Below are 18,919 nucleotides of genomic sequence, written 5' to 3' on the forward strand. Positions count from 1 at the left end.
TCTTGCTCTCATCACAAAAAGTTTCAAGAGAATCTTGAATAAAAGAAAGTTTAGAAGGGGAGGACCTAGCAATCAATTCCAGAATCAGTCTCCAATCGCAAGGAACAAAGGAAAACAAGAATTCAACAAGAAACAATTGGACAAATGCTACGAATGTGGACAGCCTGGACACTACGCAAACGAATGCTCCCTGAAGAAAAAGAAAGATGGAAAAGCTGATCGAATGCCAAGGTTCAACAACTTCCAGATTACATGGAATGAATGTAACTCCGAAAGCGAAGTTGAAGAAGAAGAAGAATCAGCTCAAATGGCCTTCATGGCTATTGCAGATAATGAGGTAACTTCCATACACTCTCAATCTGAAAGTGATGATGAAGATGATGATGATCTTGAATCCTTTGTTGAAAAATTGCATAATGCCTTGAAGGAATCTTATGATAAAAACAAGCAGCTAAAACAGAAAATTGTCTTTCTCATTCAAAATAATGCAAGTATTTTTCAACAAAATAAACAACTAAAGGCTGACAATGAGTGCCTTGTAAGAGCCGGATTTGATGTTCAAAATGAACTTGATAGAAAGACAAGTGTTTGTGAAATGCTGAAGAAAAGACATTATGATCTGAATAAAAGGATGGACAATTTGGATGAGACTTTAAAAGCTAGAAAACAAGATTATCTCAAAAAGAACATGTCAACCACCTTTCTTACTGCTCATGAAAGAACATTAGCACACAACAGAAATGCACATGGTTTTACAACATATAGAAGAAGTGGATTGAAACTTATCAAATCATTACATGTTAAAGACTCTTCCATTATGTGTAGTTTTTGTTGTCAAAGAGTGCATTTGAAAGGAGATTGTTATGTGAAAAGAAATCTGAACAGAGGAATGAGATGCATGTGGTTAGTTAGACACAATTTTAACTATTGTGGACCCAAAAGTTAAAGTGTACCAAACACTCTCTCTTTTCAGGGAAAAGGCTCAAACAAGTCCAAATGGTTCATTGACAGTGGCTGTTCAAGGCATATGACCGGTGATCCTTCTTTGTTCATAAAGCTAAAATCAAAATCAAGTGGAAAGGTAACATTTGGTGATGACGTGAAAGCTAAGACAATTGGAATAGGTGATGTTGGTAAGGATGGTGAAACTTTTGTTCATAATGTGCTCTTAGTTGATAACTTAGGTTATAACTTACTTAGTGTTAGTCAATTATGTGATAAAGACTTGAATGTGTTGTTAAAAAAGCATGAATGCATTGTTCTTGACTCTAAATATAATGTTGTGTTCAAAAGTAAGAGGTTTAACGATATTTATATTGTTGTTCTTGATAAACTTGATTCATCTAGCTTCCAATGTCTTAAAGCCTCAAATGAAGATCCTTGGTTGTGGCATAGGAGACTTTGTCATTTTAACATGGAATTACTAAAGAAAATCTCGAAAAAGGAGCTGGTTAGGGGCTTGCCAAAAATCAGTTTTGAAAAGGACAAAATTTGTGATGCATGTCAATTTGGGAAGCAAACAAAGATTTCCTTTAAACCAAAGAGGTGTGTATCTACTTCTAAACCTTTGGAACTCTTGCATCTTGATTTATTTGGTCCTACTCAAATTACTAGCTTGGGAGGTAAGAGATATTGTTTTGTGATTGTTGATGATTATTCTAGATATACTTGGGTGATATTCCTTGCTCATAAAGATGATGCTTTCAAGAATTTCACTTCATTATTTGCTAAAGTGCAAAATCTGCTTGGTTTAAAAATTGTTAGGATTAGAAGTGATAATGGGACGGAATTCAAGTTTTGTGATTTTTCAGAATTTTGTGATCATAATGGCATAACACATGAGTTTTCTATTGCAAGGACTCCACAGCAAAATGGTGTTGTAGAAAGGAAAAATAGGACACTCCAAGAGGCTGCAAGAACTATGTTGAGTGAATGTAATTTGCCAAAATATCTTTGGGCTGAAGCGGTAAACACCGCATGTTATGTGATGAATAGAATCCTATTGAGACCTATTTTGAATAAAACATCTTATGAACTGATTTTTGATAAGAAACCTATGGTTGGATACTTCAAAGTTTTTGGTTGTAAATGTTTTATTTTGAATTTAAAGGAACATCTTAGTAAGTTTGACAAAAAATTTGATGAAGGAATATTTTTGGGGTATTGTGAGAACAAAAGAGGATATAGAATCTTTAATAGAAGAACTCTTGTGATAGAAGAAGCTATACACATAACATTTGATGAAACTAATGATGATAATTCCAAAAGTTCGAGTGAGGATGATGATGTAGGTGTTCGTGAAGGAATGAAAAAGCTAACAATTGGAGATGAAGGAACCTCTAAATCGGAAGCAAAGGAAATGGAGGATGAAACTCATGAAGATCAAGAAAAGGAAGATGAAGACAAGAATGATGATTCATTCAATGACCTTCCCAAAGCTTGGAAATTTAGCCAAAATCATCCAAGAGAGCTTATAATTGGTGATCCACCCGAGAAGGTAAAGACTCGTTCCTCATCTAAGAAATTGATAGACAATTTTGCTTTAGTCTCTCTTTTTGAACCTAAAAATATCAATGATGCCTTAAAGGATGAAAACTGGATTTTGGCAATGCAAGAGGAATTTAATCAATTTGAGAGAAATAAGGTTTGGACACTTGTTGATAGACCTCAAAATCAACCTATCATTGGCACGAAGTGGATATTTAGAAATAAGTTGGATGATAAAGGTGTAGTTGTAAGAAATAAAGCTAGATTGGTTGCTAAAGGATATGCACAAGAAGAGGGAATTGATTTTGATAAAACATTTGCTCCCGTAGCTAGATTAGAATCAATTAGAATGCTTCTTGCTTTTGCTTGCTTCAAAGGTTTCAAATTGTTTCAAATGGATGTTAAAAGTGCCTTCTTAAATGGTTTTATTGGTCAAGAAATATATGTGGATCAACCCCCCGGTTTTGAAAATACAAAATTTTCAAGTCATGTGTTTAAACTCTCAAAAGCATTATATGGACTAAAACAAGCTCCAAGAGCTTGGTATGAAAGATTGAGTGGTTTCTTTATTGAAAATGGTTTCAAAAGAGGTATTGTGGACACCACACTTTTTACTAAGCAAGTGTTAAATGATCTTCTTATTGTGCAAATAGATGTAGATGATATTATTTTTGGTGCTACAAATGAGTATCTATGCAAGGATTTTTCCACCATTATGCAAAGTGAATTTGAAATGAGTATGATGGGAGAATTAAATTTCTTCCTTGGACTTCAAATACATCAAGCCCTAGAGGGAATTTTTATAAATCAAGCAAAATACACCAAGGAATTGCTGAAAAGATTTAGCATGGAGGACTCAAAGCAAGTTGGAACTCCAATGTGCACTTCTACAAAACTTGACAAAGATGAAGAAGGTAAACATGTGGATGAAAAGCACTATAGAGGTATGATTGGAAGCCTACTCTATTTAACCGCAAGTAGACCCGATATTATGTTTGCTGTTTGCTTCTGTAATAGATTTCAATCTTGTCCAAAAGAATCACATTTGAATGCTGTTAAAAGGATTTTTAGATATTTGAAAGGTACATTAGATTATGGTCTTTGGTATGCTAGATCTTGTGAATTTGCTCTATATGGATATTCGGATGCGGATTTTGGTGGTTGTCGTGTGGACAGAAAAAGTACTAGTGGAACTTGTCATTTTCTTGGTAATTGCTTAGTTTCTTGGTTTAGCAAAAAACAAAATGCAATCTCTTTGTCTATAACTGAAGCGGAATATATTGCCGCTAGTGCATGTTGTGCTCAACTTTTATGGATGAAGCATACCTTGGATGATTTTGGATTATTATATGACAACATGCCTATATTCTGTGATAATACTAGTGCAATCAATTTGACCAAAAATCCAATTCAGCATTCTAGGACAAAACATATAGATATAAAGCACCACTTTATTCGCGATCTTGTTCAAAAAGGTGAAGTTTGTGTGAATTATGTTTGTTCCAAAGATCAAATTACTGATATTTTTACAAAAGCTTTGCCATTGGATCAATTCATTCATCTAAGATCAAAATTAGGGATTATCGAAAAATCATCTTAAATTTTTCTTTCAAAGCTTTCGGACGTCCGATAGAAGATGAACGGACGTCCGATAATGTTCTTCAGCTGTTTTCCCAGAAAGCACCTGTTCGGACGAAACTGTCAGACGCAAGACTTCGTTCGGCCATCCGACAGTGCAACGGTACACTTTTTAAAGTAATTTCCCTCCTCATTTGCTTCAGACTCTTTTTCTTCTCTTCTCACTCGGACGAAAACTGTCTTCCCTTTCACTCTCAATTCCTGCTATTCTGAAGCACTTATTCCAAAATTGATTCAACCAAAAACCTTTTCGGATCATTGCGAGTTCATTTTCCTGATTCTTTCACCAAATCTCATCACATTTCGACAGTTCCCAAATTTCCCTCAAAACCCTATTTTCTCCTAGTCATTCTGTTCAATCATCTTCAAGGCTCGTTTATCCCAAAATTCTTGTGTGATTCACTCCCATACTACTGTGTGCATCATTAGCATCATACATCTCACGCATTTCACACAATGGTGAAACTAAGAGGAGGAAAGGTAACTGCCGGACGCAAACACACACTCAGGGATAAAGATGCTGATTCTCCTAGGGCCAAAAGATCATCCAAACGTGTCAAAAAGGGGGCAGTAAAGGCTCAAATTTCACAGCCTTCCGCTCAGCCAGAATCCGGACAAGGAACTTCTTCTCAACCGCCCTCCAAATCAACCACTGTCTCCCCATTCTTTGATGATGCTGCCAAAGAAAAACACTCCTGGATATCCCAAAAAGGTTTCATTCCTCAACGTACCATAAATCCCTCTGAGTTTCGCAAAATAGGTTTAGAGTCCATTCTGCGTCTCTTCGAATTTCAGAAATAGTCACATATCATTTCCATGCCTAACGTTTATTACCCTGAAATGCTATATCAATTCTTTGCCAATCTTAGGAAAGGCACTGATCACACTGAAATTATGTCCAGGGTAAATGGGGTAGATTTAGTGTTTGATCCTGAAATTGTGAATACTGTTTTAAATACTGTAATAGAACCAGGATGCAAAAGTAAAATTGCCAATTTCTTTTCTTATGAAGAGCATCCCACTGCTGATAATCACTTTGATAGTGCTAAGATGTTGTCTTATTTTCAAAAGAAGTTTTCTGCCCCTGCTTATGCAAAACTAAATGACCTTGCTCCTGTGAATCTCATTGCTTTCTCAATCATTTCAAATTTGCTTGTGCCTACCGATGGTTATAGGACAGATGCCGATAAAATGGAGCTGTATCTGTTTTATTGTTTTCGAGAAAAAATTCACATTGACTTTGGCTTTGTCATGTGCAAGTTTTTACTTCGCTTTACCACTGATTCTCGTAGAAAACTGTCTTATGGAAAATTTCTTCAGAAAATTTTTGAGTTTTACAAAGTACCCATCCTTGGTGTTTGTCCCAAAGAAACGTTTTCTTCTGCCTTTACTAAGGCTTATTTTGAGCGCAAGAATCTTGTCTTTAGGGATAATATGTGGGCTTATAAGGGGGCCACATCTAATGAACCTAGATCTAAGGCTGCACATGATCCCCTTCACACTTCATCCTCTGTTGCACTGACTTCTATTCATCCTAGGAAGACTGCCATTAAGGCATCTTCTTCTTCAAATTCTGAAGTGGTTGAGCTCCTTCGAGATCTTAAACAACATGTTCTACTTCTTGAACATGGTCTCATGCTCACCATGTCATCTGAGCAACAAGCAGACTTCCTGGATAAAAAGAATCTTCTCTTTCCCCCACCTGTGGTTGAGGAAGTTCCTCATGGCAAAGAGCCACGCTCTAATAATCCAAGTTCATCAGCTCCTACTCGCTCTATGAGTCCTGCTCCCATCGACCTCACCTCTACTCCCGTGGCACCTCATAATCCTTCCACATCTGACAAAGGCAAGAAACCAGTTAGTAAAGATGCTGAAGATGATGAAGACACTGAGGAGGAGGATCTCTCTCAGTATCTGCTCACTCGAAGGACGCCTGGATCCACTCAGTTTACCATTTAGGATCACTAGCCCTATTAGGATCATTTGCATTCTGTTTGCCTGATTTCTATTTGCTGGATGTTAGATGGTTGCATCGGATTTTTTTGGTTTTTGTTTTGTTTCTTTGATTCTGGTGCTTGTAATGTTCAAAACTGGATATGTGGATGTAATGGTTGTGATATTTTGTTAAGAATGTTTAGTTCTTTTTCATACCCTTTGACTTTTGTGATGACAAAAAGGGGGAGAGATGTGAAGAGATATGTTGGTAAAATTGGCTGGACAGTTGGTAAAATGTTGGTTGTTAGATGATTGAATAAATTTGTGTAGTAGACAAGTGAGGGGGAGTTTTTCAATTTTTGTTCTACGATTGACTAAGTAAGGGGGAGCTTTTGTCAAATGAGAAAGGGGGAGCCTATTTGTAATCATCAAATTTCATTTCAAACCATTGTTTTGTCATCATCAAAAAGGGGGAGAATGTTATTCTTGATTTTGATGATCACAAAGCACTTTGAAATGTTTATCTAATTCTCTTCAAATATAAGTGTTTTGCTTTTTAGAGAATCAAGTACAAAGGTGTCAAGGAAAAAAAATCAATCAAAAGAAGAAGCAAAAACAGGGCACTCATGTCGGACGTCTGAAAGGATGAAGAACATCAAGAAGGAAACTCCTTTGGACGCTCGTGAGGAAGCATCGGACGTCCGGGAGGATCGGACGCACTCTTCGGACGCATATCGATCGCGTTGGACGTCCGAAAAATTTTGCAAAGTTTTGATGACTCTCTGGACGACGTTCGGACGCAGATGCTTTCGGACGATAAAATCCCATCGGACGTCCGAACGACAACTTGGTGATTTTCGGACGATGGGATCGGATGATGATTAAGCTGTCGGACGTCCGACAGCCCCAACGGCTAGCTGACTCTTCATCTGCCTTCTATCCGTTGGAAGCATTAATGAAGCCCATTTTTTGTCCCCTTCAAATACAAACGATTCTGAACGAGAAAGTGACTTTTGCACACTTTGTTTACAAGATCTCAAGAGATATTTTAGCTAGAAAATAGTCTCCTAAGCAAGATTTGTTCTCCAAGTAGTGTGAAGTTCGTGTATGCACTTCTCTTGTGTTTGAAATTTTCAATAGTGTAGCTTTCTTAAGGATTATCTGAGTGATAGTAAAAGCTCCTAACTTGACTAAGTGAGGCTTGGGGCAAGGAGGAAGTGATCCCTTGTACATTGAGTTGATTATTTTTCATCAAAGAGAAGGTGCTCATCTTTGTGATTGGTCTTCAAGTTTAAGGAAAGCTTGGTAGACAATCGGTTTGATACTCTATCTTATTCCTTTTGTTTAATAAAATTCTCATTGCTTATATATACTCTTATTTCTGATCAACATTGCTCTCTTCTTTAAATTTACTTGGCTGATCACTACTAGAAAAGAAGGTAAATTTTTATTAAAGAAAAAGTGCATAAACTCAATAAAATATTTTTAATCAACCTAATTCACCCCCCTCTTAGGTTGTCTTTGGGCCTTACACAAATCCCATATGCATTACACTCTGTTAGAATGGCTATATTATTAGTACTTGTACAGCACTTTTAGGCATATTTCAAAGGAACAACCTTCGTGGCAAACAAGAAAGAAAAAGGGTGACAATAAGGAACTACCAACAGTATTGAAGATTGTCTTTAAATTTTCTAATTCCTAGAATAATTTGTTGCGTTAAATAAAACTGCATAAGCTAGCATCAAAATTATTCTCCAGATTCCTGACCTACTTAAGAACATAACTGAATATTCTCATTAATCTCATTAATATACTAACTAGTTAACATTTAATAATCCAACTCAGATGTAAAGCAAATTTCTGAAACTTACCAATTCTTGGAGCTGTCGCGCCAACCACCGAATCACTTGTTGAAGGAATCGAGCTACCCTCCATTTCCTCAAAGTTCCAGTATAGCAATGGAGAGAGAATGGGATACGCAAATGGAATATATTGAATCGCAGGCTGCAGCCCCCAATTTTTTTGGTTAGGGTTTGGAGATTAAAAATTAATATTACATTTATAAAATTGAACCTCATAATGCACATATTTACTACACAAATGCACAATAAGTACCTTAATTTGTCAAATGCAGCTGTTGAAATTGGTGGGTTTTGATTTGATTTCAAACCCTCACTCAAAGGTCGGCTACTCACGCTGCTACCTACTCCATTTTGAGCTAAACTGCTGAAGTGTTTAAAGCTTTAGATGATCGACTGCCTTGTCAGTTGTGGCTTGTGACAGTTGAGAAGATGAGCCAAAGAATAAGAGATTGAGATTTGAGAGTCAAGGTTGAAGAGTGAAGACTGAAGAGGAACGACCGAACGAAGAAGAAGAATGAACTATGAAGGATGGATAATGGATTCGAGATTCGACGGAAGCTTTTTCATTTTTCATTTTTAGTTTTCATCATTTCATCATATTTTCCAAGCTGAAATTACTTATTCACCCTTCATTATTACTACAACATAACTGGTTAAGCCCGTAAATATTCTAGCTAACAAACCTGAAAGAGTAAATTGATATATAAAATAAAATACAATATATATATGCTACCGAGCTCAAGCTACTCGACAAGCTCGAATTTCTTACTCCTAACTACTTGAGATCGACTCGATATACTGTAGCAAGTAGATCGAGATCGACTCGAACTCGAATTAGATCGAACTCGAGTCGAGTAGCTAACCAAGCTACTCGCGAGCTCGATTCAAGCTACTCGATTTCTCTACACCCCTAGGTACGAGTTCCGGCAAAATTTTAGCTTATATACCCTGACTAAAAAAAACTCAAATACCATAGGCGATCCAAGTCCAACTCGACCTCAAATCGTCGCTCAAGTCGCAGGTACATATGCCAAACTCTCGAGTGAAAATTTGGGCAGCACGCCCTTTGTGTTTACCTATTTTTCAGCCATTTATGGCTTCATTATTTTTCTCATGTCGCGCCCTATTTTTTAATAATAAAAAGTATAATAAGTGAGTGAAGTATGGTTTGAAAATGGTGATGTGTGTGTGAATGAAAGGGAAAGGCCATGGGACTTTGAAATGCGACGTTTTGGCCAAAAATAGTAATCTAAAAAGGTTTTGGTAAAATGCAGGAGTCGCCACTTGGTATTGAGTTAGGGTGTACCAAGTCACCCAAAAAATGTGGATTTAAATGTAAAACCTTTTTAGATTGACTCCAAAATCTACGATAAATCAGAGAAAAATGGTTCGGGGGTCACAATTGAAGAGAGGGAAGGCAAAGACAATGTCTAAGGCACCCTCTCAACCTAGCCTAAGCTAGTTGCATGATTTAATCATGATTTTCCTAATTTCTAACCAAAAGATGTATCGCATTTGGATGTAACTAATATGAATGCAATCCTAAATCTAATGAGGAATCGAAAGAGACCAATATCTCTTAGAGGCTCGATCGGACTAAATCACATGAGTTGTGATAGCCAAGGATAAACCCTCCAAGAGGTCACGAGTAGTGCTAATGATGAAAAAATGAATGGAATGAATGTATGCAATGTGAAAACATGAGCTTGTGTGAAGTGAAAAAAGTAATAAGAAAAATAATAGTATGTAAGTGGGAGTGTGCAAATGGGGGTGCAAGGTGAGGTATGTAAACTGATAGTGTGAAGTGCATGTGTGCTCAGTGGGAGTATGTAAAGTGCTAGTGGTAGAGTGAGAATGTGTAAGATAAGAGTCATGTGAAGTGAACATGTGGAAAAAGTAATAGTATATGAAGTGAGAGTGCAAAGTGATAGTGAGTAAATGAAATACGTGAACCCTAGAGGAATGCAAGCAAGACGGGTACGGGGAGACCCTAAATCGTGACTTTTGCTTTTCCTTTTGGTTAGAAAAAAGAATGAGCGTGCTAAGGTTATGTGTAGCCAAACTCGTCCATTCCCCTTACCAGAAGGGTGACTCCCTAACCTAATCAAGCAAATGACCCTAATGACTAGAGTGAAATGCAAAAAACCTAAAGATCATACTTTGAATGTGGGAAAGGGGAAAGGATCATGCAAAAACGTAAAAAATACTAAGAAAAATGCGTGAAAATGTAATGAGGGCATGCGAGTATGTACTAGCGAGGAACGGCCCTATTGGGTCTAGCATTGGACTACCCCTTTACTAACGCTCTCTCACAAGCATTGGACTTGTGAGAGTTGAGGGGAAGACCATGACTAGCATTGGATTAGCCATGGTTATATCGTACATTTGCATTCACCATATATACACAAGTAAATTAGCATAGTTAAACCAAGTGGGCATGTGAGCACGTAATTCACATAACACATAAGCATGCATATCTAGATGCTAAATCCTAGGAAAGCGGCAACACATAGCAAGTAAGCATGCAAATCACGCAAGGCAAATAAAGTAAAGGAAACCCTATCTATTGCATTAGGGGGAGGGGCCTACTACAATCTAAAGGGGAGAAGGAATGAATAATTAAAATAAATACCTAACTATACAATTGTGGCATTTAATTGCCTTCCCCAAATAATTACAAATTGAATTAAAATAAATAAACAAAATTACAACAAATAAAGCGAATAAATAAATAACTAAAATAAAACATTCAAAAGACATGCAATTAAACACGTAAAGTCACGTATGGCACGTAGGGTCAAATAAAATGAGAAATAAGGAATAGGGTGTACCTCCCTTGAGTTGGAGCAATAATGGAGTGAAATTACTTATTTACCCTCCAAAATAAAAGAAAAGGTCAAGGCACCACAAATAGCTATGAAATTGAACCATTAAAACCATTGAAACGACAAAACAATTCATGCTTACTAAATAAAGACCCAATTGGAAGCATTAACCAATCATTCAAGTCCAATTAAAATGTTTGGGGAACTTCAAAGGCCCATAAGTAATGAAAAGGTCAAGTAATGGTTTAAATTTCAACTACTTTAGGACCTAATTGCAAGAAATTGGAGCATGATTGGGCCTTTGTAGCATAAGGGGAAACATGTGGGGTAGAACTGAAATCTTTAAAAGAAAATCCATGCATGCAAACAACAATGGCTGGCAAACCGAAGCTTTTATTGCTTCTGCAATGTTTCCCTTGCTGCAAAAAACTTGCAGCTTCAATCCGCGAGCCATTGACATCAAAATCATTATAGCTTGGGATCAAAACATGCAATCTCATCATTGATTATTTAGACGCCAGATTTAGCTAGCAAACAAGATGACTAGAACCAGTTTTTGTGGGCTGTTGAGGGAAAAGGGAAAGCAGCAAATCATGAGGATGTAATGCAGCCTTTTGGACAAAACCACAAACATGAGGAAATGAAATGAGAGCAACGAAAAATAACAAAAGTGTGCAACTGACAGAACCTAAATCTAGTCAAATTTAACATGCATTGCTCTTAACCAAAGCAAACGAAACCAGAAAACACAAGATGCATGGCTCAGAACTTCCCCCCCTTATTCATTTTTCTTCTCGGCTTTGCAAGCAAAAAGGAAACTGCGTGCCTGCATTTGCATCCTTCTAATGTCTAAACTTCTAAACACAGCAGGCTTACTCACTGATGGTCAGCTTCTAACACAACAGGTTTTCCTTTTCATTATAGTATTCAACACACATGGACTCGAAGATGCACTGAACATTCAACAAAAACAAAAAACAGCAACAAATGGCCAACCACAGCACCTAAAACATGCACTTGTCTCTACCTCGCTTCATTAGATTCACAAATGTGAAACCCCAAAATAAAAAATGCAGCAGAGATACGAAGACACTCACGGCGAACATGCCCTCAGCCCACTATCATAGTATCCGAACCCCAACAAAGCAAAACTTGAACAAGCAAAGGAAAAGTCACAGCTGCAACAGTTTTTAGCTACTTGTTGCAGTCCAATGGTATTCCGTACCTTGCTACTTGAAATGGCAGCAAGCACATACATGGGATACCATCAAACAACAAACAAAAACCCAAGAGACAATTTAAGCTATTCCGGAAAACTTCAGCAGCCCAAAAGATTGACTTTTTTTCAAAAAAAGCTGCTGCAACAAAACCCAGAACTTCAAACCTATTGCAGCAGACCTTCATACACAAACGTAACCAAACTAGGACTCAAGCAAACCTCATGGATTCGTCAGGAAAAGACCTATAGAAAAACTCCCAACCACCTCATCCGGATCCAATACTAAGCATGCAAACAAGAGGAAAATCTAAGTGGGAGGAAAAGCTCGCAAAAACCAGATTTGTTCATGAAACCTTACAAATTTCTGGTTTCCAAATCTGCGGCATATCAGATCAAACAAGCAACTTGGAGCAAAAATTTTCACCAAAACATTAACCATCAGATTTTATTTCCTCAGGACAAGATTAAACAACAGATTTTCAACAAAACTCAACCCCTTCGGCTGCCATAAGAAGCAAAACAGCAAAACATGTTCATAACAAAACTTAACAAGATCTTTGGCATATTCAGAGAAGACCTAGGCTTGTATGAGAAGTAGAAGGCAAAAGAGATTACCTTTGACGTCTTGCGGAGTCTACTGAACAGGGAGTCGGTTGACAAGATTGCGTCCGGATGCAGATTTCAGAGTGGCGGATTTCTGGTGAAGATCGTCTAAGGGCTCTTCTGCTGCCTTTGTTCTGGCCGTCATTCTCTTCCTCCCCTCTCCCTTTTGTTCCCAGCCGACAATCTCTCTCTGCTTTCTCTCTCACGGTTTTCCTTTTCTTTTCGTAGCCCTCCTGACTTTTACTCTCTATCCTCGCTTTCTATCTAGAGCCCTCTCGGTTATGTCTTCAGCCGCCAACCACTCTATCTCTCAACCCCCAGCCGTCACTTCTCTCTCTGGTTTCTTTCTTCAGCCGTCCAAAACCTCTCCCCCCCAAACCTTAGTTTTCCACAACTTTTTATATCAGAAACTCCCTCCTGAAACCTAGCATCTAAGGCACGGAAAAACTCCCTCTTGTTTTGCATTTTTTACAGCCTTAGATTTTCATATTTTCTGATAAACCTTGGATCGAGCCAAGTGTCTTCTCTTGGGATCATCAGACGGAGGAGAAAATTGAGTAAACAATGGAGCTGAAAATTTTGCCTTTTTGTATCTGCGTTTTTGCAGATGAAAATGTAGAGGGGTTTTGATTGTATGCTTCTCGGGTGCATGAGCTCGCTTTTTCTTTTCTCTTTTTTCCTTTTCCTTTTTCCTTTTTCCTTTTTCCTTTTTTCTTTTTCCTTTTTTCTTTTTTCTTTCCTTTTTCTAAAATTTAGTGTAAAATGCTCTTAAATCAATTAAAATAAAACGAGAGAGACGAAACTTAAACAAAATACAATAAAACAAAATAAAATAAAATAAAAACTTAAAATTGAATCAAATAAGTCTAAAAATAAAACATTTGGTATCTACATCTCAATCAGCCCCAAAATCACACACAAATAATGTTACCACCATAGCCCTTCAATTAGGCTCCAAAATAATCCAATTACAACACAAGTCTTAACAAGGCAACCAGAAATCAAGTTTAAAGGCAAATAGCTAAATGGCAGATTTGACGTCTCTTAGCGTATCGGTCACAACCGAAGCTACGTTTATCATATTGGAGTAAAATTTATACCATTTCGAAGCTAAGACAAAGAGATACAACTTTGATGAAGACAACTCAACCTAGTTCACAATTTATCCAGGTCTAATCTACAAATTACTGAACCAGAAGTTCATGACCAGGAGGGTTGTTAGTACTGAATTTAAATGGCAATAACTCAGGCTACATAATTCCGTTTGAGGTGGTTTTGGTTGCGTTGGAAAGCTGAAACATAGTGATAAAACTTTCATGTTTTGGCCAAAGGCTGATTTGAAATGGATCAAGGTGAAAAAATGCAGCCAGAATGATGAAATGTCAAAACTATCCGCAAAACTATACCTATGGCAGTCAAGGGTATTGTTGTCATTTCATGTGCTACAATGTTCGTATTGAGCTAAAATTTTATAGGCAGATATAAAACAGCATTTTCCACAACTTTCATATTTTGAGCTAAGCACAATTCGGCCTCCATCATGGCCGAATGAAACTGGTCAGAATAGGGTAGTACAAAAACTTAAAGCTGGAATTAATGCATTCAAGTAATAATCTTCTTATTCATGTATAAAACCACTACTACCACTCCCTATCAAAGCTTATTCACATCATATTCTAGATAAATAACACTAATAAAAATAGAAAATTACAAACCCTAGCTGAAAATTATAAGTTAATAAGCCAAACCATGAAATCTTCCATACAATCCACCACAATCAAGCCATGCTTTCCTTAAATTGCAAAATAAGAAAGAAACAAGGGAGGTTTCTAGTATAATACCTCAAAATCTCCAAAATAACTTGTGATACAAGAACTTTCTTCCTCCCAAAAGTTCCACCAAGCTCACCTCCAAGCTTTCCCAATGATTGATCGTAGTAGAATCAAGTTTTACGGTAATTTTCTCAAGAATCAAGCAAGCTCTCAAGTTGGAAAAATGGAAAATTTTCTCTCTTCTCTTTTTCCTCTCCTAAGTCACGACCAAGCATGAAGAAAATGAGCTATTTTTGGTTCTATTTTACAAGATGAAGACTAAGGATAGTCTTGGTCAAAGGTCTTGGTCAAGACCTTGGTTGGATTTTTGACAAATGGCTTAATCACAAATATTTCCACCAAAATATCTCTCTTTTTCTTAGTCAATAATGGTGGCTGACTTAAGGGTTAATTAAGAGCTAATTATCTCAACTAAAACAAGGAGATTAAGGTAATAAAGGAGTATTCAAGTGATGCACTCAATCAGTAACGAACGGTACACATCGGTTCAACCCGTTTTTCCTTTTTTCGCACGTACTAGAGTTTTCACTTACAATTCAGTAACTTATTATTATTACTTCTAATCATACGCTTAATATCATCTAAAACTCACTCTAAATCACTAAATTTGATACACACTCCGTACCGAATAATTACACTACAAAAAGACGTAAAAACCCTAGTTTACCTTAACGATGAAAATAAAGGGAAAACCCTTGGTTCTATGATTAATTGTAACTATTGAGGAAGTGAATGAGTAGTAAAGCTATTGTAAAATAATGGATTCCAAATAAAAGGGAATTTTTAAGAAAATATGAGGGATTTTACAAGTCTTCACAATTACACTACCAAAATGCACGCAAAAACACACACCAAAACCCTAGTATGTACAAAAACCCTAATTTATGCCCTTCCTTTAGAAAAATTATAACTTGAGTTATAAATATCAAATATTTATATAACTTGGCTTGTTAAAACTAGACTTCAAATACTAAGAATCTTTAGAAGACACCTCAAAGAGATTTAGTTCATAAGTTGGTCCAAATTGAGCCATAAGCTACTACAACATTCCTATGTTTACTTGTGCATGGCAGAATTTTCAGTCAACTTTGCCAATTTCCTAGAATTTATAGACATTGAATCAAACTCTAAATTTTACACCGTAGGAAGCTCTCTGAGTCTAGTTTTAAACGCAACAAACGGAACTCAATTCCGACTTTCCTATACAAAGTTATAGCCAATTTCCCAAAGCTGCGCAGGCGAAAATTTCTAGATTTTCTAACAACTTGAGATTATGAAACTTTTATTGACAAAATTCACTCCCTTGGCTCATCAAAGGCAAGTGAGTTCACTTAAGGGTTATAAAGACAAGTGAATTTTCGGGGTCTCACAGATTCAAGCAAAACATTGCATGCATGTCAAGATGAAAGAGATAAGAGATATGTAAAGTGCTTTTAGACAGAACTTAACAAAATTTCTGAAAAACAAGTACTGAAATTGCAGCTTTTCCTCTAGCTTTGAAAATGCTTTAAAAGGCGATCTTTCTTGCTTTTAACTCATTAAATATCACATGCATGACCAGATTTAGGTGTTAAAAGGTATATAGAGCCAACATGTGTCAATTTATAACCAAAGTTTTAGGGATAAAGTTGGAAAAAATGCAGCTTCTTTCCCTCAGTTTTAAACAGAAAATTCTAGCATTACCATTCAAGTTTTTCTCTTTTAGCTTTTAGATTTAGCACACCAAAACTTGGCATTAACCTTTAACAAGGCATATCACATGAATTCACAGTAAAATGGCAACAAAATTTCGAAATAAGGGCAGCAATTTAACCTTGATTCAAGGCTGCAAATTTTTATCCCAAAACATGCATGTTGTTTTTAGACCAACAACTCAACTTTCCTTCTTGATTTATGCATAAATCGTGCAACATATCATAAGGTGACTATAAAGCATGAATCTCATAGAAAAATCTCAACAAAAATGGAACCCACAAGCTGAAAAACACAACTCACATCCTACGGTTCAGACTGAAAATGTCCAGCAAGCTCTCTTCAATTTTTCTCACTAAAATAGCACCTCTCTTACTTACTTTCAACCATAAATCACACAATAACATGTTTATAACATAAGCTGAGGTATTAATCAAGTATTTCCTAGCAAAACTCAACAAAACTGCAAATAAGAGCTGAAAATTCACAGCTCAACTCTCCCGGCTTCCTCCTGGAAATTTCAGCAGCCAAAAACCTCACATACATGCCATATTTCTACCAAGATTCATCTATCAAAGAGATAACTGATTCTCTAGCAAACTTGCAACAAAAAAGAAATGGCAGCCTTTACTGGTTCGGTTCAAACTAGAAATTTTCCAACTACAAACAGGTTACTTCCACCGGTTTCTACCTCTATTTAACTTCAAATCAAACATGTGTCCACATTTCTTTAAAGTGTAAGGAAAGATTGAAGTTTCTCAGCCATATTACCTTATTTTTGCTACAAATCAAGCTGAAAGTTGGCTCATCTTCCTGATTTCTCCTTGGTTCAAGCAAGCTAGATGGACAGCTTCCTCTTGACTGGAAATGGAGACAAGACACTCTAGTTTCTCTCAAATCTCTATACTCTCTTGGCTTGAAAAATGAAACTAGTGAGCTGAGAATTTTGTTTTAAAACTAAAATTTCTTAGAAATGTTTGCTGGATTTTGAAGGTGCATGCCCTCATTTCATTGTTTATGTGATTGTATGATGGATCTTGGTTGATAATTTGGAAGATTGAATGAAACTTTTGAAAGGAACATGGCTGAATTGCTGATTTATATCCAAGAGTGTGGCTGCATTTTCTTCCAATTGATTTCCAATTTGTGAATTGAAATTGTGTAAATGTGGTCAAGAATACTCTATAATACTCTATTATACCCTGTATTTCACATTTACCTAGACTAGAGTAAGAAACATTGAGTTTTGGGGAAAGAAACTTGAGCTGGTCAGCTATTTGAATATGTTTTGGATAGATTGGAACGGTTGAGGATTCCAAACTATTTTTTTAAACCTTTTCTAGAACTTTGACCATACTTTGAGCTTAGAACAACCAAGGAAGTATGATAGTAAAATACATGTTGAATTGAAGAAGATTTAAGTGAAGAACTAATGAACTTTAGATGGAAAACATGAATCACGCTATATGAAAAATTCTGTTTTGAGTAATTTTAAACTAGTACTTGGATTTTGGGGTCTAACTTTGAACTCTAGGATAGAAATTTAACCAAATCTGACCAAAACCCCATTTACACTATCTTATAAGAGTTTTACTCGTAAAATGATCTCTATGACTTAAATTCACTGGTTTCTGGAGAAAATTTGAAGTAATCTTGGTGACAAATTTCTGTCAAAAGCAGCTGAGAGTGAGGGTATGATTTCCAACCTTATTTTCAAGAATTTGGCTATAAAACTATATATATATCTCTCAACCTACTTGTTTGATAACTTTTCTAAACTAGAATTTATGTGATATTCCACTTGGTTTGACTAAGATAGTTCGTAGTTTTTTAATGAAATTTAGTAATAACGAAAGGTCTAATAATTGTAGCTTGGACATGTTTCTGGAGTCGGTGGTGAATTAGAAAGAAACCCCGAAACTGAGGTGTGACTGTCCACTTGATTTGGTGAGTGTTCTAACTGCATGTTAGGACCATGTGATTTACTTGATTGATGCTTCTTGTGATTTGTTGATCAAAATGTGACTTGTTGTTTGAAATTGCTAGATATCTTGACTTGTTATTTCAAAGGCGAGTATGTACTTTATCGTACTCGACCTAACTTGACTAAGCTCTTGTTATTCTGTTTACAAGTAAATTGACATACATGTGCATGACTTGAAAGTAACTGCCTGGGATCCCAAACCCCACTGGCTTGTTAGTCGAACCGAGCCAGCAAGGGCTTGATCGAGGAGATTGACGAACTGTGGGTACTGTTTACTATTATTCCACTGGATTGGATCCACTAGATTTGGTATATTCGAGTATTACCTCCACTATTATCTTTGGAGTTCGAACCCGGTAGGAGGTTGAATGGTGGACGGAAATTGGATATAAGCAGTGCTCTACTGGACATGTTACTATGTTTCTAAGGTTGACGGAGTGTCAATGGATTCTAGACAAATTGCCACTGAATTGACTCACAAGAGCATACTATTTCTACTGAATTGGCTTGCAAGAACATACTGTTTCTACTGAACTAGCTCGCAAGATCATACTATTTCTACTGAACTAGTTCGCAAGAGCAGACTGTATCCTTTTACGTGAATATGTTATTAACTGTACATTATTAAATGATTTATCTAGATATTGTTTGCTTCATGAAATATGTTATCATGCCATGATGTGAATTTTTTAAAGCCTGATAGATTGCTTATTGTTTTCTTGGAATCTCAGTGGACTTTTAGCTCATCCCATTATTTGTTTTCCTTAATAGGGTGCGGGGATGAGAGAGACAAGAATAGTAATAGTTTGTACTATAACATCTTGAACTTGTATTTGATC

This window comes from Coffea arabica, chromosome 6e (assembly GCF_036785885.1).
Source record: "Coffea arabica cultivar ET-39 chromosome 6e, Coffea Arabica ET-39 HiFi, whole genome shotgun sequence".
Lineage (NCBI taxonomy): Eukaryota > Viridiplantae > Streptophyta > Magnoliopsida > Gentianales > Rubiaceae > Coffea > Coffea arabica.